The following is a 27560-nucleotide window of genomic DNA, read 5'->3' as shown; positions in this document are numbered from 1 at the left end:
TGTCACTGATGAAAGATAAATTTTAGGAATATACTGGAAAAAATTACAAGAATCACCATTTTATAAATAACAACCTGACCTATATCCCTGCATTAGACATTTCTTTAAACCTCTTTTCTTCCTTTTAAGAGAAGACTGCTTTGTATAATGCTTTTTCTATTATTTCATACCTCTCAAGGGGCTGTTTTCCACATCTTACTATTGGGACATTTTTACTGACACTTGTGTCATTTTTTGCATTTAAATGCTTCGGTTTTAGTTGTAGATTTCCATTTAAATTCTCCATCCTGTGTCTGTCCTGTGAGAATCCCAAATGCCTGGAGATAGTCATTATTCTTCCTTACTTGAGAGTCTGCCTCTGTAATGCCGCACGATGTAGATAGTGGTGGATATGGTTTAGGATCTTTCTGGTGTTTCCAATTTTCAGAGATGATAAGGTTGTTATAGCCTCCTACAGAACCTGGCTGAAGACTCATTTGGTGGCTGCATCATCAGCCTGGTTGCTCTGTGTATTTTTCTTTTTGGCTTTTAGTACTGTTCTTCAGCAGCACCATGATCCACTTCTTCCTGCTGATGATCTACCTTTTTAAGCCTTTGACAGATCAGAATCCAGCTTGTTAAAACAATTTGTGAAAGCATTTGGTGACATTCACTGGCTTCTTGAAGTCTGCCAAAAAAAAAAAAAAGATAAAACCAACCAAAAATCATAGTTACAGATGCAGTCAGAGTTGCAAAGTGGGTAGAAAGTTATTTGTGTATATATTTGTATTTATCTGGCTAATATATAATACCTGAGGATCTGAGTTGGCCAGGGCAGCAGAATCACATTGATTTTGGTTTTGGGAGAATAAATGACAGAGAAAGCATTAATCTTGTTTATATTTCTCTCAAAGAGTCTCTGAAGTAATTTTTGTATCCCTTCTCTGTACTACTTGGGGGTTCCAGTTTTGGGGGTCCCATTTTTGTGTGCCTTGTGAATGGTAATGGGGAGCCAAGCTACAAATTAGCACTCAACTATTACGGCAATTAACATTACTTAATAATAGAATCATGGAATGGCCTGGTTTGGCAGGGACCTTAAAGATCATCTCATTCCATGCCCTTGTCATGAGCAGGGACACCTCCCACTGGGCCAGGTTGCTCAGAGCAAGGGATGATCTCCTTCCTAGACTATGAGCACTGCATTTGGTTCACTCTGGTTTTTCACAGTCAGTTGAGAGGAGAAGGAATTGCTGGGTATGATTCATGGACAGCCTTAAATGTTGACCAGATAGTAAGTGGCTTGTGCTGCAGAAATACCAGTTTGACCCCAGTGACGGTAATGGGAGTTCAGACCACTGGGCTGAGTAGTTCGGTGGGTCCATAAATCACTGGAGATAACCAGGATAAATCCAACCCCCAGTTTCTAAAATCTGTGAGAGATTAGGTACAGGTCTGATGCAGATTTTCAGCCTTGTGAGGAATGCCAGTGCCTTTGAGCAGGCCCAGATGACCAATGAAGTACCTGGGAAGCTCTAGAGCACAATATTTGAAACATCTGCATAAGAGCTGTGATTCAATTGATGTAGTGGTATTTCAGAATCATCTTTCAGGTTTTAAGTATGTTTTTCATTTCTTTGGTCTCTGTGTAAATATCAGAGTTCTGTTTGGCTTGTGCTTGATGGCTCATTGCTAATTTAAATAGATAAATTAATGCATTGCTGTATGGGGTTTTTTAGGGATAGATCCACCAAATGATGGGCACTGAAGTGCTCAATTACTGCTTCAGCTGGGGCCACAGAAGGACCTGGGATGGAGTGGGTGGTGAGATGAAGAGGGTGACATCGTTTTCTCTGTTCTCTAATTCCCTTCTCATGAATTGTGTTATGTTGGATCTCACATTTTGGATGAGTCAGGAGTGCAGTAGTGATAAACATGAGTTTCTCGTCAAGCACAAGTGCAACAAGAGAAAGGATGGAAAGAAAATGTGGAAAAAAGCACTGTAGACTCAAGTGATGATAGCAGAAGGGGGGAGTGTGATGGTTCTGTTCTCTGGCCTTCCAGAGATCTCTATGGAAATGAGTCTATCAAGTTAAAAAATAAGAGGGCTGAGCTACATGATTTATCAAAAATACACCAGATTGAGGTGGAAGAGAGCACTTCTTTCAAAGAAAAAAAGTATTTTTCTCAAAGATAGGGAGGTGGGAGGAAAGTCCACTAATGCTTTGCAATTTAGTAGTAACAAGCACCCACAGGAGCAAAATATATCTGTGTGCCACTGTGTCTGAGGAGGAATGAACGTGTGAGTGTAGATGTGGGCTAGCTTGTGTATGGAATGGAGGGGTTGTATCTTTGAGCAGTTGGATGTAAGGGGTTGTTCTGCTGCCTATGAATGGGCAATTTGGCTTTCTAACCCTCTGCAGGGTTATTTTTTTCTCTTGCCCTTTGGTGCACTGAGCCTGGTAATCACCAAGTTCTGCTGGTGGCTTCCGTGAGGGAGGTGGCCTCACACAGATGAAGGCATGAGAATACTTGCTTGCACTAATCTCCTAACAAAGGACTGGGAGGCCATTAAGAAAATGTGTCTGGGGAAGTGTAGTCCAATATGCACCATCACAGCCATGAAGGTTAATCTGAAGTTCTTGTTGTGTAAGAGCTGGATGTGATTCGGCAACCAGAAGGACACCCATGTATGTGACAAACAAATCCTGCTGGGTTTTCTGGTGCTGTAAAATGAGTTCACAGCAAGTAGATTTATGTGCAGTCAGTCCCTGTCTCCTAAAGCATGCACAACACATAGATGCAGGCAACCATTTCCCCAGTGTTTTTAATGCCTCTACAGAAAATCAGTATTTCTTCAACATTCATAGAATCACAAAATGGCCAGGGTTGGAAGGGATATTAAAGACCATTGAGTTCCAACCCCCTGCCATGGGGTAGGGCAGCCACAGCTTCTCTGGGAAACCTGTGCCAGGGCCTCAGCACCCTCACAGGGAACAATTTCTTCCCAATATCCAATCTAAACCCACTCTCTGTCAGTGTGAAGCCATTCCCCCTTGTCCTGTCACTGCATGCCCTTGTCCAGAGTCTCTCTCCATCTTTCCTGTGGGCTCCCTTCAGGCACTGCAAGGCCACAATGAGGTCACCCCAAAGCCTTCTCCTCTCCAGGCTGAACAATTCCAATTCCCTCAGCCTTTCCTCCCAGCAGAGCTGCTCCATCCCTCTGATCCCCTTGGTGTCCCTGCTCTGGCTCCAGCAGCTCCCTGTCCTTCCTGTGCTGGGATCCCAGGGCTGGATGCAGCCCTGCAGGGGGGTCTCAGCAGACTCCCAGGTTCTGTGGCTCATGTACTTCCTACATTCTTACATCAATGGGTTTCCACTGTTTTCCCTATTGGACTGTTCAGGGTTTTCCTTTTTATGTCATCAGTGAAAATAAACTTAATGTTCATCCTCTAAGCTCACACTGCTCAAGGTGTATCAGTAATAGCTGTGAAGCTGTTTGGGTGGCTTGTTTTGGGGGGAGGGTTTTGGGTTTTTTGGGGGTTTTTTTGGGTTTTTCTTTTTTTGTGGTTTTTTTGTGTTTTTTTTGTTTGTTTGTTTGTTTGTTTGTTTGTTTTTTCTCTCTGCCTTAAGGAAAATGAGAGTGCTATGTTATGGAATAACAAAAAAGGTTTTTTTTTACCTAGCAAGGAATGCTGCTGTCCCCCACGGATGCACAGAGGTAGGAAGCAAGTGTGTGTGGAAGGAGAGGTGCTGATGGTTGGTTAGAATATTTTATCTGAGAAAGAGCCCAAGACTCTCTTTCTGTTCAGCTGGCCCCACTTCTGCATCACTCTGAAGTCTCAAGGATCTTAATGCTTACATTTTAAGTCCAGGAGTGTTTATCACAGACATTTGCACTTGCTTTTGCCTGAAGCTGTAAACAGCATGGTCTTGAAGTCCTCTGCACTGACAGAGAACCCAGCCCAGCAAATATTGATCCCAAGGGAAGCCTTTGGATGCTGCTGCACAGAAATACAGGAATATCAGCTCCTCTCGTGCTTCTTCCATGGCGGGAGAAATGCAGAAATGCATGTGGAATATTCCTTCTTGCTGTCTTTGCAACAGATGGAAAGCTCACAAACAGAAAAGCATGAATTTTAGATCTGAATAGGGGGTGGGAAAGTAATAACTCGGAGGACAAGCCACAGTCATTGTCACTCCAGGAGTGTACTGTTATTAATTGTCAGCTTCTGTCCCTTTTTTTTTTTTTTCCTAATAAAGACTCCAGAAGGCTTTTCCACTTTGTGGACAACCTGTTCTACACAACAGGGAGTAAGGAAGATGAATCCATCTCTATCTCAAATTTGGATGAGGAAAGAATGGAACATTTGGTCTGTAGTAGTGAGGGGACAAAAGCTGCCTCTTCAAAAATGATCTTCCACAAACTCCAATTAAGTGGAATTCTGGGTTTTGTCAAGTTATCCCAAGGCTGGAAGTGTGCGTATGTGTATTTTTTCATTTTAAAGCTGTGAGAGTCATGCCCAAAAGCACATTTAAAAGGTTTGAAGCATTGTTTGAGACATGGTTTTTGTTCAAGCTTCTGTTGTTCTTGCTGTCTAGGCTACATACTTTGACCCTGCTTGAGCACAGAGGTGGGACCAGATGACTCACTGAGGTCCCTTCTAAATTCACCTATTCTGTGATATTTGTCTATGCTGGTGACATGACTTCTATTTCTTCATAATTTTTGATGGGTAACCTTAAGAAAATATGCTGCTAGCAGTCATATCATTCATTTATCTGTCTTTAAACAGAGATTTCCTTCTCTACTACTTTTTCTGTCTGTCCATTCACATCCTTTGTGATGCCTACTTGGTTTGTGCACCTTTCAGAGAACATGTGGCCCTGGGGCAAATTCAGCTGCTCCAATAATCCATTAATATTGCTGGTCCTTAAGCATGGCTTAGTCTTTCTGTGGCCTGTAGTGCTGTGTCTTCATGAACAGAGGTGTGTTTGTTTGTTTGTTTGTTTTTCCTTCAAAAGTATCAGCTGTGTTTCCTGGTATATCAAATTAGTAATAATTTACTTAGGGAAAACATTGTGAGTTACAAAGAAGGATTTTGTCTAATTGCACTGACCTTCTTCCACCTGGGACTTCACCAGCCTTTTGCCTGTGATCCTTGTTGCATCAAAGCTTCCCTCTGATGTGGGAATGACTGGAAAATGGCAAGAGGGAGGAGGATGCCATACAATTCTCAGTATCTTGAACTAAAAGCACCCTGGTGGCATCACTCTGGTATCCTGAACCTGAAAATCACAGGAGTCCTGTCAACTAAAAGGGCAGCATCAAATTCCATATCTCTGGAATGCCAGGCCAGACACCCAGGTACTGTCCCAGGGTTTAGGATAGGCATCCTCATATGTTAAATTTTCCTATAGAGTGATGAATGTCATTCCACTGGTCTGTTTTGCACCATGAATACAACTGATTCTAGCAGTGCTTAGGAAACAGTTCTTGGCTGCTCTTTAGATCCTATGTATGCTCTGAATACCGTGGACAAGTGCTAGCCATTAACAGGAAAAATGTGCTGTGGTTCCTCTGAGCCTTTAGAAGTGTGTCAGTGCTCCACTGCACCCCCTTCCTCCCCATTTTGAGTCACTCAGCATTTGGACACCGAACTTTTGTGAGTCCTGCTATAATTCATGTATCCTTCTTCCTTAAAGGCTATGGACTCCTACATTTCCAGTCCAAAACAGTGGAGTCCTTCTTAAGAAAATCTAAAAACATTGCTAAAAGTAGAGGTAGAAATGCATAGCAGTCCAATTCTAGTCCAGACAATAATATTGCTGTAAACAAAATTTATCGTGTAACTATCAGGATATCCTTATAATAAGCTTTAGAGATCTCCTGAATTAGCTGTTTAAAAAATAAAACCAACCATTGTGGTCCCTTCTAACTTGACCTATCCTGTGATTCTGTGAGCTGGTTTTATTTCCAATTCAGCACAAAGCTCAGGATTTTGGGAGGAGGTTGGGTGAGTTAAGGTGAGTTGGGCTTGCCTGCCTGCCCCCCGTGGCACCTGCAAGCCCTGAGCCAGATGACACTGTTTCAGTGCAAAATGCTGAGACAAAATCAGAGGATGAGCAAACCCTGGCCTGCAGCCTTTGCATGTAATCCACCTGTCCAACAGCACTGACATCATCTCCTGGAGAAGGAACTGAGAGGAACTTCAGTGTAGAAACCTCAGAGTTCAGTATAGCTCTGTTGGATTGGGTCTCCTGTCCCTTGATGGGGGCTAAGTTCTTTCACATATTTAATACCTTTTACATACACAGCAGAAACTATGTTTGGAGAGAGTCAGTTTTTGAAATGTGACATTGGCTTATTCAGTGCTCAGTTCCATTTTAGCTCCTACACCGATCCTGCCCTTTCCCACATTCTCTGGCAAGATGAAGGAGCTCAGTGCCTGGCAGTGAGTGTTTTACTGGCTCCAGAGAAGGTGGGCTGAGGGAATTCTGGGGAGTGACTGGGAGATGCTTTGAAGTACAATGGGAATGCTCAAGGAATGTGCAAGCACTGCAGAGCTACGTGTGTAGTGGTGGTGATGCCTTGTGAAGGCTGGCCTAGAACAGAGGCTAGATGGAGTTAAAGAATAAAGTAGGCATTTATTAGGAGGCCTCAACAGATCCACCTTGAGCAGCACAAGAGCCCAGCCAGTACTACACCCCAGGTGAACCCAAAATGGTCACAAAAATGGAGAACTGGTCACAGGGTCTCACACTTTTATAAGTTTTGGTCCATTTGTATATTGGAGTTAATTGTATAATTACAAATCTAGCCCATGAACTCCCATCCTTCTTGTTTTTCTCTCTTCAGTCCACTGTTGTTTATGCTCTTGGGCCTGAGATCTGGATGGGCTGTCCTTGGTCCCCAGCTAGAGAAGGAATTGTTTTGTCTCCCTACTCTGTGAAGAGAGCTTACTATCATCTTATATGAAGCCCAGACCCCCACACTAAAGCAGCACAGAATCTGAAAAATATAAAAGCTAAAACCTGAGGCATTGGTGGGGCAGGAATTTCTGAGAGATCCCACAAAAAATGCTGCAGTAACACAGAATGGGAATGTTGGAAGTTGAAGTGCAGTGAAGTGGAAGTGAAGTGAGTTGTCCTGCAGACCGCAGACAGTGGAGATGGGTCCCACAAGGTCTTGTGGGACAGAAACCCTTGTTTTTAAAATGAATTGAGCCTGGTTTGTTCTAAAAATGATCAAGATTCATGCTACAGAATCCAGCAGAAGGAAGAATTTCAAAGCAAATGAGTTAAGCTGGGAAGAAGAAAAGTAGGATGAGAAGGTGTAACAAACATATAGAAGGGCTGCCTGACAAATTTCTGCATCATCTGTCTTTTTGCTTTAAATTCTGTCATTTCTGTGTTTCTCCTGAATACTAGCATTAGGAAAAAGAGAGTTATGGTGTAAGTTCTTGGGGTGGGTGGGTAATATTGTATTGCAAAGCTCCACAGGGCAATTTTGCCTTTATTGTTTGTATTACCATATTACCAAAAGGCCTTTGGGAATGAAAACATTATTTTTTAGGCTCCATGTGGCAGAAGTTTCTTCACTATAAGCAATAACTCTATAAAGAAAAAGTGCAGTGGTAGGGAAGATAAGAACTGGAAGCAATACTAGGAAAATCTGTTAGGCATATTAATATTGCATAGAAATCTTGGTGGGAGATGAAATTGGATTTTAGAGTATTTACTTCTGAAATAAAAACTCCTGTGCTCAATTTGTGGAGATAGCTTTAGATAATTTAGCTTTCTGAGCTCTCTTTTTTCTTTAATGCAAGAAATATGCTACCAGTGAAGTTCCTGGGCTCTGTAGACTAGGGAATGCTGATGGCATCCTAGAGAAACTTCCTCATGTCACTGGAGGAAACTGGAATTGTGGAATATGCTGGTAAACAGATCTAAAAAAAAAAAAAAAAAAAAAAACAAAAAAAAAAAAAACAAACCCAAAACCAAAAACCAAACAGGCTGGGAAAAGGTTAGTGACTTACCATAGAGCCACTGGCATCTATATAAGTCAAATTCCAACAGGATACCTGGTCCTTTGGTAAAGATTCCTGAAGAGAATGGATGGCAGGTTTTATAACAGTTTCAGCACAGCCATTATCTCTGTGGAAAAGCTACCTTCATAATAAATGAGATTTGTATTTAAGCAGCCAAAATTACAATCTGTTCCATCATGAAGTTCAACCTTCTCCCTCCCCAGGATTCAGGGAATGCTGGATTTCTGAAGGACAGAGCAAGAGAGGCTCCTGAAGGGAATGTGCAGCTCCAGAAGTTGTGGTGGCCTGGCTTGTGCCAGGGAGTGCTGGGTGTGCAGCTCCTTAAATGTGCTTTTTCACTTATAAGCAGCATTTTTTTCCCTCCAAAGAAGTTCATTTTGGCCATGTCTGAAATGAATCTGAGAGATCTTGGTCACAGCAAAGCATAGGCATTGTTCCACCATAACTGAGCCTGCCTGCTGCTGGATTTGCATTAAAATTGAAGCAACCCAGAAATTACTATTATCCATTTTTTTTTTGATGATATGGCTGTGCATTTGTCCCTGGGAAGAGAGGGAATTGTCTTTCCTGCTTATTTAGTTGAATACCCACAGTTCTTTGACTCCTTTCTTTAGAAATGGAGCAGGACAGTTCCCATAAATTTAAGCATGTCATGTAAAAATCATGAGGAAGTATAGGCAAGGCTTCGTGGCCTGCACTGAGTGGAATTTGATCACTGTTTATTGTATTGACATATTGGAAGAGGTTTTGTTGTCTAATGTGGTTGCCGATTGATGCTGGCATTAGTGTATGATTGCCTCTGAAGGTTTCCTGTCTCCACAAGATCTCAGAACAGAAAATTATGGCAACAAATTTTAGAGACGCTAAAGGGTTGGCTTCATGAAAAAAGTACAAAATAAGGCTGGGGTGGAGTTACATGGTGATGAGAAAACCTTATGGACTCCAGGTTTCAGGAGCTCCTGCACCTGTTTCTCTGGCCAGAAATGCACAATATAAACGGGAATTGGGGAATCTATTCAAGCCTCTCTGTTTAAACCCTTTCTAGGCATTGCTTCCTTATCTGCTTCCCTTGTGAAATTAAGGCTTTTACTTTATATGGGATTATGCCTCTGTAAAACCATATCTGTGGAGGGATTTTTTTCTCTCTTTCTTGACTGAAAAGTGTTCAAATCAGGCATCTCTCAACAGAGACCCAGGAACAGAGAGACTGCTGCTAAACCATTCCTGCTGTAATGTGTTCATAGGAAAAACTTGTTGCCTTTCCCACTGCTGCTCAGGAGAGATTATTTGCCTTGTAATAAGGACTCTGAAAAAATTTAGAATGTGATATTACCTTTATTATAATTTTCTGTTTTTTTTTTTAATGCTACCTTAGTGTGTCTGTAGTTATATTTATAGAATATATACAGACCATCTTATAGAAAACAACGCCTGCTGTCTAGGGTTGACCCAAAAGATCATCTGTTTTCTCTTTAAATACAGTCTTTACAACTTGAAACATTTTGTATTTAAGCAACTAAATTTGTTGAGGGTTGCTTCAGGAACTGTCACATGAGAGCATTTGAAAAAAAAATTTTTTGAGGGGAAATTTGACTTGCAATAAAGTAGATTTGAGGTAAGAAAACAAAGAGACATTTCACCCTACTTAACCTTTCCAAAATGCTTTCTATTTGGTTTGTGTCAGTTCCTGTCCCCAGTAGCTGGGACCTTGTCCTTAGAACATTCCCACACATGGGACAGACTGTGAAATTGTACAGAAAGACAGCAAAAGGCTTTAAAATACTTTTAAAGACTATTTTAAGTGGCTTTAATAAAAACATAGGATGGACTGTAGTGACTGGGTGCAGGCTTGTTCAGCCAAATACACTGATCAGTGAGGGGTTTCATTTGACTGACCCTTCTTTATATCCTTTCATGTCCTATTTTTTCTTTCCCTCTTGTTTTGCCCTGACCCACTAAATGTTCCTTAAGTCCAGTCTCTCAGGCTCCCCTCAAATATCTTCAGTTGTCCTGTTCCTCTTGTTTCCTCTTTCTTATCAGTTACAAATTCCTCTCCAAAACTGTGCCTGATGATCCTTGGTGGTCCCATCAATGGGTGGCTTTTGTTCTTTCCCAGTGCCTCTCTCTCTCCTATGCACCTGGCTTGGGTCTCTGCATGTTCTTGTTTACAAATTCCTCCTTCATTTAACATTCTTTTGGAAGTGAAAGAGTTCTTGAGTGGATAAAGAAGCAGAGGCCTTCCATACAAGAAGCCACCTTTCACCTTAGAGTGGTGGCTTCTTGTACTGCTGCTCTGGATGTAGCCAGAGTGCTTCAGGAGCTGAACAGGGAAGCAGAACATGTGCTTCTACCATTTCCCCTTCATCACAACTGATTAAATGCTGGCACTCACAGCACTGCACAGTATGGGCAGTACTTCAGCATGTTGTTTGCTTGGCTATCTCAAAACCTGTCATCATCCCTGAGACTGAATTAATTTCTGAAGCAACACTCTGGGCAATTATTCTGGTGCTATTGCCCTGAAAAACAACAGCCAAAGTCTAATTGTGGTGGGAACAAACTTTCAAAAGAGAGTTCAACAGCACCAGGGACTCGCCTGTTTTATACAGTTATAATTTTTTTTTATTTCACCTGGATAGAGAGAATCAAGTCCTTATTTCCTTCCCTATTTACACATTCTTGTTTTCAGCAGAAAATGGCTGGAGATGGCCCTGTTTGAGAACAGTCGTGAAAAGATATTTTCTCATCAGCACAAACAGAGCCTTAGACTGGCTCTGAATGGGAGAGATTCCTGAGATTGTTGTCTTCCTCTTCTACACAGATAATAAACCTGAGCTAGAACCACCAGTGCAGATCCAGAGATTAAAATCTGCCCTTTGCCCGTGTGCCTGTTAGGGGCAGAAGGCAGCGTGTTCTCCCTGTGAAAAGAAAGGCAGAACTGTGCTGCCAAGCTGTAACAGAAGAAGAGCTGTAATGAGCCTAAAAGAAGTTGGGAGAGTATTAACTTACACAAGTGACCAGAATCCGTGACTGATACGGAACAAAACAGCATCTGTGTCCTCTCCCTGCTTCAGGGCCAGCAAATCTCTTCACTCTCATAGCAAAAGCCACACTGAAAAGACCTGCAAGAGCTTTCATCACCTCTACCAATATGTGACCCTTGTCCTGCTGCTCTTGTTAGCAAGGACTCTATTTTCCATCACCTCTCTTCAGGCAGGTTGGACTGCCCTTCATTCTTTTGATGAACTAATCACACCCTTGGATGACAGGCCAGCGAGAGGGGAAGAAATATGGGGAGCTAAATATCATCCTGTGAGCAGGATGAACACATGTAAGAGTTGGGAAACTGAATGTGACTTCTGAAAATGTCTCTATTTGGCAGGAAGGGGGAGGATTTGACATCCAGCTTTCAAAGACACATTGCAGAAGTGGTCAGTCTTCTTTCCCTTCCAGGGAAGGCTTCTGGAGGCTGGGAAAGAAAACAAGATATGCTCTGCCTGGGGCTTATCTTGTTGGCTTGGAAGGCTGTGACTCCCTGTACTTCTCCTGCACCAGAACTTCTCTGCCTTGCAGGAGCTGGGCTGGGAGTGTAATTTGTTGTAAATAGTCTCTCCATTTTTCCTGCAGCCTCCCTTCAAGCCCTGAAAGGCCACAATTAGGTCCTTTAGTCTTGCCCATTCCCTTTCAGGGTTGGTCAGAGCTCTTTACCTTGGACTAGAAGCATCTGGAAGAATCAGGGTTTATCATAGTCAAATCCACTGTTCCTGTATAATCTGTGTCTAATAATCATTCCTGTTCTTATCCCAGTCTGTGGGAATAGGACTTTACTGCTGCTGCCCTTGGTCTCTAGCTAGGCAACTCTTATACAGAGGAAAGAAAATACTCATTTCTGAAAGTCCAGTGGCTGTGTTGCCCTTTGCATCTTTAAAGGCCTCAATTCCATCAGTAAGATTGGTCTTCAAAAGTGTTTCAAGCATCCAAGAGCATAAAATCCAATGCAAGACAAAATGGTTTAAATTTCAAACTGTCCAAGTGCTATATGACGACTCCAAAGTCTCTCAGGTTGCTTAAAAGTTGCTTGGAGCTAATTGGTTGAGAGTTAGATGCCTTTGAGAATCTGAAAGTACCTTGACCTTATTTAAGACCCTATGTTCTGAACTGACATTTGCATGTAAAGTCATTTTGGTCTTCACTAGCTGGAATTCAAACAGAAAATAACAAAGCAAGATGCCAAGGATGCCTTCAAAGTAAAAAGATACATTCAAAGATAGTTTATTTCTTGTTCATTTTCCGATAACTGATAAAAAAATTATAATGTTTTACCAGTTCAGCTACTATTTTTTCTTGGTGTATTACTGTCCTATCAGAAGTTTTTTGAAGAAGCAACAGTTCACCTGAGAAAAATCTGTTTCATTTTCAGGAAGAGTGGGACAAAGAATTGCTCTGCTTTTGAAACCTTCCCCTTTTGTTAGTGAAGGGTGTATTTATATACTAAATAGCTCTTAAATTATTAAGATGTTTAGCTAATCAATCTTAAATAGTTCTTAAATTATTAGATGTTTTATAAAACCTTTATAGGGTTTTTATATGGATATATCTATGTCTTGCAGCACATTTCGGGGTAGTAGTTTTAACAAAAGAGGCTTTTGTTTCCAAGGGAGAGAATTAAATCTACATTGTCTGACTTTTATTAGTATAGTACTCTATATCTGGCATCACCTTTTCAGTGATAAGACTTCATGCCTTTGTGTCACTGTGTGGAGCAGCTTGTCATGTGATTTTTGTCTTGCTTTAGAGAATCAGAGCTTGCTGGTGTTTCATTTGTACCCTGAGCGCTCTGGAAATCTTTTCCTCCCTTCTACCTCAAGGTTGCTCCAAGTGCATTGCTGATTTTATTCTGTTCTATTCAAAGAAATCAAAGGGAAAGCTTTGCAAAGATTTCTTGGTGACTCTCATCCAAAGTTTATGCCCTGTTGTGCTCTGAGTGGGTAGATTCAAGTTTTTTCCTTTATAAATTGAACTGAATCGCACCTGGCTGAGGTTATTCCACAAAGCTGAATCAGCGTGTTGCTTGTGTGGAATATTGGCTCTAACAAGTGAAATGCTCTTATGGAGCTCTGGTGATCATCCCCAGACTTGAAGGGTTCAAATTTAATTTGAAATTGCTGAATAGGATTTGTGTGATACCATCCCTTCCTGGGGACTAGGAGGAGACAAAGCAGGTGTACTTGCACAATAGTTCTGCGAGGAGGTTAATCTTTCTGGTTGATACATTCCAAGACTACAGAAAGACTGGATAGGATTAACTTCCAGAAATACCAGTAAACAAGGCTGTCTCTTCTGATTTCCACCCTTATTTTCAGCATTTTTTTCCTTATCAAAATTAGGTACTATCAGATAGAGTCTCTGGGGTGGAGAAGGGAAACAGATTTGTGAGGCATCATCATCATCTACTGTGCTTTGTCATGCCAGGAGGGAAGTAGGAAGAAGGAGTGATAAGAAATTCATGTCTTGTATTTTATTACTCATCCAAAGTCTTCAGTTATTAGTGCTATGCTAATGAAGTCTTTTTGGATTGTCAGACAGATCTTATGATAAACTCCTTAACAAGACAATAAAACTGGGAGGATGTCAATTGGCTGATAATCAATATCCAGCAGCTGTGATGAGATGACAGGCAGATATCAGGCCCCGCTCCAGGCTCTGGGTACTTTGTTGTTTCAGGGAAGATGCTGCCAAAACAATAATAATTGCATTGTGTGGCAAGAGTTGGGATAAAGGAATAGCAGCCTAATAGTGACATTAATTTAAACTGAATATGTAGAAATCCTTTCTCCTACACAAATCATTATGAAGTGGTTGATCCTGGCAATCTGAGTTTTTTCAAGACATGGGCATTAGGCTGGGAAGATCTGAAATGTCCTGAGTAGAACCTTAAACTCCTGAATCTCCAAAGAGTCAGGGATATCAGCCCGTGTCACATTAACCATTTAATTATAACTTCATGGATGCAAAGCTGATTGGACCGCTCCTTTACAGTCTCAGAGGCAACTGGAAGAGGATTTACTTCATTTATGTGTAGACATCAACAGCAAAGACATAGACATAATTCTGAGCAAGATAACTCCCATGATACCCAGAAACAAGGAGCAGGAGTTGACTGGTGTAGAGAGCTGTCCCCATTGTGATGGAGATGTGGTGCATCCTGGAAGTCTCTGGTTCTGTTCATTACCTCTGGAGGTTAGGACAGCCAAATCAAATGCCTGAATTTCAGAGAAATGAACCTCCCTGTGATTAAACACATCACAGATGGTAATGAGAATAAGAACTTGCTTGGAGGGAGTCTGTTTGTGTGGCAGATCCAATGGCACAATGATGTTTTGTTTAATAACACAAAGCTGGAACATTGCTTTGTGAAATTCAGCTTATTCCAAGTATAACTTGGAGATAGAAAAGGGAGAGCACAATTTGTCCATAGAATGGACATTTAAAATCATCTCATTCCAGCCCCCTGCCATGTGCAGGGACACCTTCCACTAGCCCAGCTTGCTCAGAGCCCCATCCAGCCTGGCCTTGGACACTGCCAGGGATGGGGCAGCCACAGCTTCTCTGGGCAACCTGTGCCAGGGCCTCACCATCCTCACAGGGAAGAATTCCTTCCTCATATCCAGTCTAAACCTGTTCTCTGTCAGTGTGAAGCCATTCCCTCGTGTCCTGTCACTCCAGGCCTGTGTAAAAAGTCCCTCGCCATCCTTCTTGCAGGCCATCTGTTACCTTTCACTGCCAATCCATGAAGATCCCAACATGATTTCTCTATATGATTTTCCATTGTGCTCCCTTGCCCTGGGTTGGTGAGAAACACACAGTATCGTGGACAGGATATTTCCTGTGAAAATTAGGACTGAGCCCTATTCTTGATTTAACCACCTAAAAATGCACGGGTTTTTGGTTTTTTTGGGGGGCAAAATTCCTGAATGTCACAGAATTCCCTCCCATCTTAGCTTGGGGAAGTTGGGGGATTTCTGGACTTGTGTGAGGTAAGAAACAGGCTGGAGGAGAGGGGGTGGGCAGGCTGTGTTAGAAGCATTTCCCTTTCATGTAGCAGAGGAGGACATTAAAAATGCCTTCTGTGAGTTTCTGCCCTTGCTAAAACCTCTCCTGAGGACTGTGCTGTGCTGCAAAGCACCTCAGTAACTCCTTCCCTACAGCTTGTGTCAAGCCTGGCTTGCACAGCCAACTCAAACCAGAAAAGGGTGACCACTGCTTTCACAGAACGTCCCAGAGGCTGAGAGTCCCTGGCTTGAGAATCGCCTCAAAAATAGGAAATAAAGGTTGGGGAAAATAAAGAAAAAAACTAAAAAATGGGAACCCATCAGAAGCAGTTGCCACACTAACACAGGTTAGTGTTCCAGGGTTGTACTGCTGGGAGGGTTTGACAGGTTTACACTGAAAGACACCACTTAGAAGTGTTAACTTCTTTTAGCTTGGCCTTATGGAGCCTTTTCACTGCAGACTATAATGCTGGCTACAGCCTTCATCATTCATTCTTAAAATGTGAGGTTAATGTGTAGCTACATTGGATATTAAGGGAAACAGATGGAGCAAGGAACACAGTGAATCACAGGGAATCTGTTCAAGAATTTTTCTCACTAAGAGGTTTTTTCCTTACTGAGCCTGCCTTAAGCAACAGAGCAAGCTCAAATCAGCATCTAAACGCCAGTTCTACTGCTCCCTGGTTGGGATTCAGTTCTTCCAGTTAAATGTTGGGTTTGTCTGTTTGGGTTGGGACCCACCAAGAAGAAGCAGCAAATTCTTTCTCATTGGCTTTAACCTGGATCTTTGTTCCTAGTCTCTCCAGAAAGTCCCGGCCTTGATTTGCCTGGTGACCTGCAGTAATGTGCTTTGTAAACCTCACATGCAGGCCTGCTTATGTCAGGCATAAGGAGGCACTCCCAATTCCTAACAGAAGACATACGTCATATCTAAATTTACTGTAATTCCAGACTACCATCAGCCTTCTGGCCAACTGCCCCAGGGCAGGGGATGGCTCTGTGGTTACATAAACAGGGTTGTTGGAAGCACCAAGGGAGGTCAAACTGGCACGATTCCCACAGTCAGAAAGCCCAGACAGGATTTCCATTGCTCTTCAATCAGATAGGATGGAGGAAGAATGTCTCTGATGATCCCAGCTGGGAGCTGATAACCTTCCAGAGCTGGATAAATAATAAATGGCTCCAGTGATGGTTGTCTCTGAAATGTGCTAATAATTTTGGTAGAGTGGGCTGGATGGCATGACTGTATATCTGTGCCCTCCAGGTGATGTAGAGTTTGTCACTGGTGTGTAAGAGAACAGAAAATGAGGGCCTGATGTGAATCCAGTAGTTATTCCCTGGAGGACATGATCAAGGGAAGCATCACCACCTCTTGATGTTCTCAAAACTGGATGGCTTTCAGAAAGCAGAAGCTTTAGCTCAATATCTCTCATTGTGTTTAATGAAGAAGCGAATGGATGAAATTGTAGTCTGTGGAACACAAAGGGATGGCACCAAGAGATCAAATGGCTTCTTTGTGCTTACATCTTTCAGAAAATTTTTTGCCTGTATTTTCTGTTAAGAGTTTGGAGCAAAACATTTCTAATCAGTTTCTGAACTGGTGAAAAAAAAAGAAAAGTGATAATTTCTCTTTTTTTTTTTTTCTTTCTATCATTACCCATTCTGAGAAAAATGTTTTGGCTTGATTTGTTGTCAGCTGGTTTTCAAGTATTTTTTTTTCCCATGGCTCATATTGCAGTAATCTGTACCCTTGGAACAAGATGATGAGAGCTTAGTATCTGCCCTTACTGAACTAATCCACTTGGCTCTGATGTGTGGCAAAGTGGCAGCTCTGAAAGACTTCTGCCCTCACCCGCTGGGTGGGATGTGGTGAGGAGCTGTGCTGTTTCGCGTGGAGTGAGAGCAGAATATTCCCTGCTGTTCCCTCTGCGGGAGGGAAGGACTTTGCACCACCCCTTCAGCTGAAACACCCTGCTCCTCTTGGCTCACCTCCACACAGGCTGGGGATGGGGGAAAGGCAATACGTCAGTCTTCCCATCCATCTTCAATTCCACCTACATTTTCTTTGGAGTGCGAGGTACACTCCACAAATTTTAGGCCAGGAGATAAGAATCTAAGGCCTTTTTTCTTCCTCTGTAGCAAGGAAAGGAAACCCAGCTTCTATTAAGAGGGGACAGAAATCTGTGTTGGTGTCAAGGCTCCCACTTAGCTGAGACTTAGTTTGTTCTTCCGAAAGGCTCCATCTGGGCTGACACTTGGTGCCTCCTGAGGCAGGAAAAGGCAGAGTTAACGCATTGGCAAAGTCAGAGCTGGAATCCTGTTTCTGTTCTGCAGAAGACCATAGGTTTGCAGTGTCAGGGGTCAGGAACAGACTGGGGGAGGTGCAAGAAACCTCCTTCCCATTCTTTGCAAGGGGTTGGAATCCTGTCCATTTGCTGTGCTGAGGTGGTGGCACAGTGGAAAACTGCAGCTCCTGGGCTGGTCAGACAATCCCCCGTGGGATCCTGCAGGAGGCTGTGTGTCTGTCTCTGCTTCTGTGGGGTCTTGACTCTTGCAGTCATAGAATCACAGAATCCACTGAGTTGGAAGGGACCCACAAGGATCATCCAGCCCAACTCCTGGCCCTGCACAGACACCCCAACAATCCCACCCTGTGAGTGTTGTTCAAACACTCCTGGATCTCTGGCAGCCTTGGGGCTGTGACCATTCCCTGGGGAGCCTGTTCAGTGCCCCAGCACCCTCTGGGAGAAGAACATTTCCTAAAATCCACCCTAACCCTCCCCTGACACAACTCCAGCCGTTCTCTGGGTCCTGTTCCTGGTCACAGAGAGCAGAGATCAGGGCCTGCCCCTCCTCCTCGTGAGGAAGCTGCAGAACTGCTGTGAGCTCTGACCTCAGTCTGCTCTTCTACAGCTGAACACACCAAGTGACATCAGCCACTCCTTTTGTGTCTTCACCTCCAGGCCCTTCACTGTAGTCCTCACCATCTTCCACAGCCTGACTGGATTCCTCAGAAGGAGTTGGTACTTACATAGGCCTGCTGCTTTATGTGGTATTGTTTGAGATCTGAAGTGTGCCAAGTAAACAGCAAAAAAGAAAAAAAAGTCTCTCCCTGTTCTTGCTTCTTCTAGAATAGGTGGTGGTGTCATCCAGTGAGACAAAGAATGGGGCTTTTCTTCCCTTTTCTGTGTGGTGGGTTTTGGTGATGGTGTTTCTGGATCACTTGACATATCTCTGCCACCTTTGAGACCTTCCCTCAGGATTCATGTCACTCCTCAGTAAGACCCTCTGGGTGCTGGCAGAAAGCAGTGCAATACCAGACCTGTTGGTGGCCTGGACAGGTGGCCAAAGCCCTTTCTAGACCAGAGGTGGCAGGAACCCTGGTCCTGATTTACACTGCTGGAATTTCTGTGGCTTGAGTGGAGGTTTTCCTCATCTGTGAAGGGATGGGAGAGCTAGGGTGAGCATTTCTCCCCTTCCCTGACAGGTGGGTGTTGTGTGGCATGTGGCTTTGGTCCCCTGTGTCACCGTAGTAACAGCAAGGCATAGTTTCCTGGCAACTGTCAGGGTTGCTAAGAGAAAAGTCGGCAGCTTTGGTAGATGTGACATCTCTGACATCCTCCACTCACATTACATTGGGATGGGTTTGATGGAGGGAAGATGACCTGGTGGCCAAGTCTCATCTCCTTTGACCTGGCTGAATGCTGGATTTCAGAAATAATTACAGGGTCCATAAAGCAATGGATCAACCTGTCTGGGAGATGGGGAACATGGATCCTGTTGTTTGCCGTGCTTGCCCCATTCAAGAACTACAAGTGACACTTCCTGTCCTCTGCTAGGAGATGAAATGAGTCTGGGAACAAAAATCATTCTCATGGTACGGAGTGTTATCACTGGTCTTTGATGCTCTGGCTCCCCAGTCCATTTAAGAGGTGGCTTCACTGAGAAAGAAACTTTCCTCAAGCTGTCTGCTCTGCCAGCGCTTCATTCTTAAAAGAGTTTTCTTCCAAACCCACTTGTCCATGGGGTGAAAGCTGTGGTTGGAGTGGGGCATGTGTGGGTGAGGGAAGGAGGAGCAGGTCTCTGAGGTATTACTCCAGCTTAGCTCAGTGGAATTCAGTGCAGTTTACCAAGGCAAAACTAAAAGCAACACAGTGATGAATTGATAAATCCTATTTGCTCGCATCTGCCCACTCGGAGCCAGAGCTGGGGACATCACTCACTGCTGCTGCGTGCCAGAGCATGTGCAGAGGGAGTTGTTGTGCTCTCTGCAGTGCTCAGGAGACAGATGGTGGAGCCCACCCATTCTCTACAGAGAGGAGGATTTCTGCAGTGCCGTGGTGCTGGCAGACGATGCAATAGCAATGTTCTTACATTTCACAGAACTGATGGTTCTCAGAAGTGATATTTTACCAGTGTTCTCTACTTTTTTTTTTTTTTTTTTTTTTTTTTTTTTTTTTGTTCCACAGCTGCCTGCACAACTTTTGGCACAGCATTGATGGAGAATAGGTACTGGACCAGCTCTGCCATTTAGGGTGAGAGTGCGACTGCAGGGAAGAAATAATCTCAGCTGCTGGGGTGCTTTTAGGAGAGGAGAACCAGAGAAGTGATGTTCTTATCCCTTCTAAAATTCCAGCAAACCCTCTGTCTTAGCACGGTATGGGAGACCTTCTGTTGGTTGGGAGTTGGGATAAGAGAATCAGATTAATGGAGTTGTCTTCTCTTCCCTAAACGGAAAAAAAATTGATTTAGTTGTACAAGTGTGACTTGTGACAAGAGAATGAAGCCCAGTGTGATTTTGCAGAGGCCATCAGAAATCCTGGGGACATTCAGAAATGCTCGGTTTGCCACCAATTTCCTGCAGCTGACAGCACATTTGCATTGACCTTGGTGACAGCGCCAGCCTGGCAAATGAAAAGGACATGCATCACTAAGTGGAGAATTAAATTTGCAAGGAATGCCTTGTATTTCATTTTCTGTTACTGCCATTTTTATCTGTCCTGGCTAATCCTTGTGTCCCTAGAAAGTCTGCCCTAGTGTTCCACTACCTGCAGCAGGAATGGTGTCTGTGCTCACAGCAAGGGTGGCTTTCTCCAGCTCTTCTCCAGCTCTTTTGTCAAATGCTGTCATGGACCCCCTGAGCTCCTCCTGGCTCCTTTGCCAGCTGCGGGGAGTGTGCAGCTTGCTGATGTGGAGCCTTCTGTCTCCTTCTCAGAGCAAGGAATCAGCTCTGACCTGACTGGTGCCTGTAAGAGCAGCATTGCTCAGGTGGAAGCTGTTTCCAGTTTAGCAGATTCCAACACAGGTTCCTCTGTGGTGGAATAAGGGGGAAAGTAATCTCTTCTCTTGCAGCTGGCACTTCCAAGATTTTCATCCCTCTGTCTTATGTAAGCATGAGAGCATCATAGGACAAGAGGTGTGTGTTACCAGTGTGTGAAATGTGTATCACATTTCACAGCCATTGTGTGAAATGTGTTATTAAAGATATGTGATATTAAAAAAAAAATACCCTTTTCTTGATATTTAAAAAAAATGTACAGGCTTGGCATAATTGCCAGTGCAATAGTGATACTGTGGGTGCATCCAGACACGATTGCTGTTTTCTTCTTCTCCTCCCTTCCTTTTTGGTTGTATAAAACATCACTGCAGCTTGTTTTTCAGAATTGTGTGCTCATTATTTTACAGTGAGTGGCTCTGCTCAGAAGTTTCTACCTGAAATATCCTAGAAGGTGAAGTTGTTTCTTAAAAACCAAGAACAGTCATCTCTAAAGAACTGGTCCAGTAGTCTGAGCAACCTAGAGCTGTTTGGAGTTGCAGAGGCTGAGTGTTCCTGAGTTGCGGGGGAAAGAAATGATTGGATACCAGACCTGAGTCCTTGGCTTCTGGAGCTGGGCCAGGACAACTTCCTATAATTACACCGCAGTCATCAGGGGCATGACGACAGCTGGACACGACCAGGTGATCCAGCAACCTCTCCTGTCCTCCACCAGAGAGGAGGAGGAAGAGGGGGCAGAGCGAGAGGGGAATTTAGAATGGATGGTGTGACAGGTTGTGCCCCGCTGTGGGAGAGCCTGGGCTCCTCTGCCCCTCTCCTCTCTGGCCGACCTTGCAAGGTCACGGCGAGGCTTCCCGTGCTCCCAGAGCCTGTTCCTGTGGGCAGGAGTGCACAGTGCCCACGGAGCTGGGCTCCAGCTCGGCACAGCTCTCTGCAGCCAAGGCTCGATGACTTTGCAGATGCTGCTGCTGCGCACGGGGTGCCCAGAGCTGAGCCGAGCCATGATGCGGTCCCGGCCCCGGAGAGCTCTGCCTGCAGTAGCGAGCCCTCAGAAAAGGATTTGCTTTACACAAGGCTCACGATTGATGCAGCTGGCTGAGGTGAGGATGTGTTTGTGTTGCAAAGGCAATGGGAATGTTCTTTTGTTCTCTGTGGAGACAGAGGAGCTTGGGAACCATGAGAAAAATGTTACCAAGAGCTCTGTGGGTAGGAGACATTTTGTAGCAGCAGCTCCATCTATGTATCCCCAAACAGACCTAAGTCAGGGAAACGAGCACAGCAAAGTCCTTTTTTTTGGCAGTATCCAGCAGCATTTCCTCTCTGGAGAAGTCCAGGTCTCTAGTTCTGTGCAGACAAAATGTCAGGGCTTCATCTGTCTGTCTCCCTCCCTCCTAGCAGCTGAGAAGGCAGCAAGTACCTTAGTAATGAAGGATTAATTGTGCAATCAGACTGTGTGCCATCCCCACATCCAAGCACAGTCACACCCTGAGCACAGGAACACATGCTCACAGAATAAATCCAGGTCAGGTTTCAGGCTGCTGGCTTAGCTGTGGCCATGACTTCTTGAATCTAGAGTTTTGACTTAACAACAGTAAAGCTGTGCTGCAGGTCCAAAAAGCAGAACTGGAAAGTGCTGCTCCTGACCTCCCATCTGAAGGATACAGCTCCTGAGCTGGCTGCCACCCTTTCTTTCTCAGTTATGATCCACAGAGAATCGTCATGGAATCCTAGAATGGCCTGGGTTGGAAGGGACCTTGAAGATTATCTCATTCCAGCCCCTGCCATAGACAGGGACACCTTCCACTATCCCAGGTTGCTCAGAGCCCCATCCAGCCTGGCCTGGAACACTGCCAGGGATGGGGCAGCCACAGCTGCTCTGGGAAACCTGTGCCAGGGCCTCAGCACCCTCACAGGGAAGAATTCCTTCCTGATATCCAATCTAAACCTACACTCTTCCAATCTGAAGCCACATGCAGCCTCCAGCAAAAGCCCTCTGGCATTTCACCACCTTAGCAAGGCTGGGAATGTGGTAGTTGCTGTGGGGTAGAAGAAAAACTAGGGAGGCAGGGCAGTAGAAGCCTGTTTTGAATCTGTGTTCTTAGATGCCAGCCCTAGGCCAAACCTAAGGAAGGGGACATGGTGGCTGGGCAATGTGGGAGCAGGAATGGAAATGAACTCTGGGCCTTTTCTTTTTACAACATGTTTCCCTAGCAGTAGCCATGTAAGGACTTGGAGTTCCCTCATCCCAGAAAACAGCATTTTCAAGCCAGGCAGTGCTGAATATGTCCTTGCTTTACTTGCCACAGGCATGGAGAAAAGAGCCTGAGAAAAACAGTAGCTCCAGCTCTGTTGCTGGAAGCTCTGGAAGGCAGCAGACTTCTCAGATGTCAGGCAGATCTGAAATATCAAAGGGGCTTCTCCTGAGCTAGCTGACCTTTTATTACCCATATCCTTCCACTAATACCCAGAAGATTATATTTGCCTTGTTTTTGCTGCTGTGTCCCTGACCTGTGGAAACCTCCATGCTTTGAACATGCTCCATGATGGCAGAGAGGTGGCATTTGCAGTGACTGCTCTGCTTCAGGTGGCTCCTCTATGAATTTTCTTTTGGATTTGTGTGACTGGAATTGCCTCCAAGCGTGTGTCACCACCCCCACACCTCCATATGATCACCAGCTATAGGTGAGCACCAGCTCAGCAGACACTGAGAGGGGGTTTAGCCCCAGGGGAACCATGAATTGCTGTGAATACAAAGTGGCTGTGCTTACACACAGGAAAAGCTGCACCCCCAGACCAGCCAGGACAATAATTTCCAGTGGTTTTCCTTCTCCTTTCAGCAGTCTCGTTGAAATCCAGGGGAGTGCTGGTGGAAACAGGTACAAAAATGGTGGTTTTAGGGAAGATGTTGCTGGTAGCTTCTGGATGTAGCCATGATCATGAGATGAGGCAGTGAAGGAAAGCCAGCTCAGAGGAGACCCTGTGCTTCCGAGCACCGCTCTGCTGTGTCTCAGATGTCAGTCACTGACCCTGTCACACAGTTCCTGTGGAGATGCAGGGTGCTGCCACACACAGACTGCCTCTGCCTCTGCTCTCTGGGCTGTCTCTGCTTTCTCCTTCCTGGGTCTGCTGCTCTGGTCCTGGGCTTTCTCCAAGCACTGCCTCCCACCGACTTTGTGCTGCTCTCAGTGGTTCCTCTCTTGTGTTAGAATCTGCTGGAATAACTTGTACTGCACGAGCAATTCTTGAAATGTGCACTGAGTTTATCCTTAAGGCAAAGGAGAGGCGCTAGCAGAGAACCACCAGATTAACACCAATCCCTGTAGGGAACAAAGGGCAGAAACTGCAGTGTGTTTCTCAGGCCATTAGAAAACCCTGGTTTCCAGGGGAAGGGCAGATTTAAAAATGTGGCTGTGTGAACCTTGGCATGCTGGACCAAACAGTGAGGGTCAGCTCCAGTTTTGCAGAGACAGGACCCTGGAGGACTGTTGCATTCACTAGCTATCATGTCATGGTGTGGAAACCAGTGGTTTGAGGCTGTGCCTGCAAAATTGCATGTCTGGTTCTCTCCCAGAGAGAGTCCTTTTGCAGCCCTCAACATCCACACAACTTGCAGCCTTCCAGCACCTGGAGGAAGCCCACAGGAAAGATGAAGAGACTATTGACAAGGGCCTGGAGTGACAGGTGTCTTGGTTTGAAAAGACAGGAGTCTGTGAAGGAAGGCAAGAGTCTCCTGTGAAATGGAAAAGGTAAACCCCCTCCCTCCGAATTACCACAGTTTCAAAATAAAAAGGCTCTCAGGCAAAGATATGGGAATTGGAATAACAGTTTTTTACTAGGAAAAAAAAAACTAAAAAAAAAAAAAAGTTATTATTACAAACAAAACTACTGATGGAGTCAGAAACCTGACACCCTGAGGAGTCAGGGTGTTGGTGATAGTGCAGTTAAGTGGTGGCTGCTCCTCCTGGAGTGGCAGATGAAATGCTGCTGAAGTGGTGGTCCTGTAGAAGGGTGTAGTTTTCTCTGAAGGTCTGGTGATAGAGTAGATGGGCCTGGTCTTCCTCTGGGAATCCAGTGGAGAAGAAGCTGCTCCTTTGGGAATCCAGGAAAGAGGCTGTTCTGCTGTCCCAAAAAATGCTGATTTTATGCAGGTAGGGATGCTTGGCTCCTCCCTCTGGGTGGAGCATCTCACAATGGGATGATGTAACTTTATCAGTCACGCAGTGAGTCATTCAATGGCCCATTAACAGAAGATATCTCCCCGGAGGGAGACATTGTTCTTGGAAGAGATAAGAAAACTGCCCAACTTAACAGAAGATACCTGTCCCACCTCCAACAGATGGCAAATAGAATATATGCTTATCTTACAAGCCAGGACAACAGGACAAGGGAGAACGGCTTCACACTGACAGAGAGGAGGATTAGATTGAATATTAAGAGTGAGTTTTCCCAGCTAGAAGTTAGTTTTTAATACTGGACTAAATAATTGAATAATGAGGTGAAACACTTCTACAGCATCTTTGTTCCAGGAAGGATGGACAGGTGCTCTACAGACAGCAAATCCATGATGATTTTTATTGTTAGCAGAAACACATATAACAATGGATTATAGTTACCTCATTTTTGCCATCTCATAAAGAATCCGGGAGCTGCTGGATGAGACATAGAAATATCAGGCAAAGCTGTACTTGTAGGCATGGACTGCATGAAAATTAGCCTGTTAACATGGCCTAGTCCCTTAAATATTATTGAAACAAAACTGGAGCAATCTAGTTGGATCGTGCAGTGAGATGTGTGATTTATGAGGATGAAACCAACTCATCATCATCTTAATGACATACTATTAAATATACATTACTAAATTTGATATGTCTAGGAGCACACTGCCTGAGGGCCAGCATTCCCAGCTAATTCTGTGGTTTCCACTCTTTTTCAAACATATTTCATCAGAAAAAGAGAAAAAGCACTGTTTTGGAAGGTTTCTCTGCTGGCTACAGATAAAGGTAAACTTGATCAGTCATAGCTAATATAATGTCATCTCACAGAATCTCGGAATACCCTGAGTTAGAAGGGACCCACAAGGACCATCAAGTCCAACTCCTGGCCCTGCACAGGACCAGAGGCAGGCACAAGCATAGAAATGTTTAGACTTTCCCTTCTGGAGCAAGGAAGGGAAGGAAATGGTGTATGACTTCCTGTCCTTCATCTACCTCAGTTTCTGTGAGGTGACCTTTCCAATGCTAATTTAGTTGAGTCAGAGTCTGAGCTGTGACAGGAATAATTCTTGAATGAAAAAAAAAAAAATAAACATATAGACACTGTTCTGAAAGCTTAAATTGCTCTCCCTGATGCAGAGAAATATCTGTCCCCTAAGGTAAATGCCACCAAACAATGCTGGATTCCTGTCAAAGTGGCAGCTGATGGCCATTCTGGGAGTGTGACTACCAATGGCTCAGCAGCTGCCAGCTTGGCCAGTTTGTTACTGCAGCATTCAGGCAGCAGTTCAAGTTGGCCTCTCTCAGCAGAGCTCATTCCAGGGACTGAGGGGTGGAAAATCCCTTGTCCATTACATATCTCCAGCTCCACAAAGTTCCATCTCCTCCTGAAAAGGGAAAGGTGTCCTGCACCTCAATTTCTGCATAGGAGGAGACAGCACTTTTCTGTGCCTATAAGGTTTTGCTCCAAAGATCACAAAGCTCATGGAATGGTTTTGGCAGGAAGGGACCTTAAAGATCATTTTGCCCCAACCCTGCTGCCATGAGCAGGGGCACCTCCCACTCGAAGTTCTCCCATGCTCTTTTCATGGGAATCACATAAGGACAGGAGCTTATAATTGCTTATAATCGTGGCTTGCAGTTTTCATGCTTCTCATGAACAACAGCCAGCAAGGGGAATGAGCAACTGGTTTATTGGTATGGGAACTTGGAAAACTCATGGTGTGCACAGCACTCTGCATCCAAGCCAAGTGGCATCTGGTGATGCATCAGATGACACCTGGAGGACAGGGGAATTTGTGAGGATTACCACAGCATCCTAGAAAGTGCCCTTGGGCCTGAACAGAGGACCTGCTCCATTACAAAGCCAACTGCAGCTTCTAGGAATGATATAATCATGTGAAGGGAGACAAGGCTTAAATTACCAGGTCAGCAGCCATCATTTGGAGGAGGCAGCTGAGGTGTAAGCAGATAGCAGTAGCAGAGTGAGCCACAGTTCACCTGGGTTACAGGGCTCTGTGCATAGCATTAGCTGGGTTTGATGCAGAGCACTTGGAGGAATGGGCAGCCAGCAATCCCCTCCAGAAGTGGGATGGCCAAGAGGTTCTGTGTCTGAAGCACGGCAAGAGGTGATCAGTCTCTAGGGACAAACTGCTGGAGTTGCTGGGTTGGGTCCTGGAGAGATGCACAGCAAGGAGGATCCCTGCTTGATACAGCAGAACTGGTGTGTGACTTCTGCTCTGACACAGATAGCACAGCAGGGTCCCAAAGTGCTCCATTTGGAGGAGGGGGTGCTTTAGTAGGGGTGGGATGCTGCAGGGGAAATCTGGAGATCATGGAAATACTGTCAGCATCAGCAGATCTCCATCTCCTTCCTGCTCCTCCTTGACAAACACACTCGCTCCATCTATATTCTCTTCTCGTTCCCTGCTCCTAATGGTATAGGGGGAGTCAAACAGCTCTTATTTTATATACCACCTTACCCTATGACTCTTGAGGGAGAGGCAATTTGTCTCTCATTAGAACTCTGGAAACATGGGGAAAATGAATTTAAATGCAGCGTTTTGGTGTCATGTTCTCTGACAGTGCAAATCAGCACAGCCTCAATTAATTCAATTAGCAGTGCTGACCCTGGAGTCATAAATATTGGTGAGTCTCTCGCTCTGAGCTCTGTGGCAGCATGTGGAAGATTTTTAAGAGCAATTTTCCACGCCCCACCCCGCCATGTTTTTTCCTAGAATTAAAAAAAAAAAGCTAAAAAAAGTTGTCAGTCTTTGGGTTAAAATTCTGGGACCAAACATCAGCTGTACTGACTGCCAGTCTGCATCTTAGAGCAACCCTTACTGGATGCACTCAACTGTCTCATTCAAAGGACTTTTTTCACATTAAAAATCCCCTTGAGTTTGATTAACAAATGACAAATAAGCTGCTCCAAGTCCTTACGGGAATCCTGAAGGATAGATCAGTGTAGGGGCATGCAAGGACTTTAATT

The 27560-nt window shown here is 44.4% G+C and overlaps 3 long non-coding RNA genes across 7 annotated transcripts in view; 1 reads left to right on the top strand and 2 right to left on the bottom strand.

Moving 5' to 3' along the window:
* Nucleotides 1-27560, bottom strand: part of LOC137474233 (uncharacterized) — a 243070-nt gene that overhangs the window by 125659 nt on the left and 89851 nt on the right. The gene's annotated exons all lie outside the window — the stretch shown is intronic.
* On the bottom strand, nucleotides 196-19487 carry LOC137474214 (uncharacterized). 5 transcript variants are annotated; one of them, XR_010999236.1, is made up of 6 exons: nucleotides 18405-19475; nucleotides 17072-17347; nucleotides 16607-16679; nucleotides 14805-14873; nucleotides 12750-14318; nucleotides 196-667 (listed from the first exon to the last, which is right to left on the bottom strand). It is a non-coding gene; the product is annotated as an uncharacterized lncRNA (long non-coding RNA). The 5 variants fall into 5 exon arrangements; XR_010999237.1 differs by lacking the exon at nucleotides 16607-16679 and having other exon boundaries at nucleotides 17141-17347; XR_010999234.1 differs by lacking the exon at nucleotides 16607-16679 and having other exon boundaries at nucleotides 18405-19472.
* Nucleotides 22040-25662, top strand: LOC137474213 (uncharacterized). The gene is made up of 2 exons (XR_010999233.1): nucleotides 22040-24038; nucleotides 24738-25662. It is a non-coding gene; the product is annotated as an uncharacterized lncRNA (long non-coding RNA).

The sequence above is a fragment of the Anomalospiza imberbis genome, chromosome 5, assembly GCF_031753505.1.
Source record: "Anomalospiza imberbis isolate Cuckoo-Finch-1a 21T00152 chromosome 5, ASM3175350v1, whole genome shotgun sequence".
Classification (NCBI taxonomy): Eukaryota; Metazoa; Chordata; class Aves; order Passeriformes; family Viduidae; genus Anomalospiza; species Anomalospiza imberbis.
Note: the sequence above shows the minus strand (reverse complement) of the source record. Positions and strands in the feature narration are given on the sequence as shown.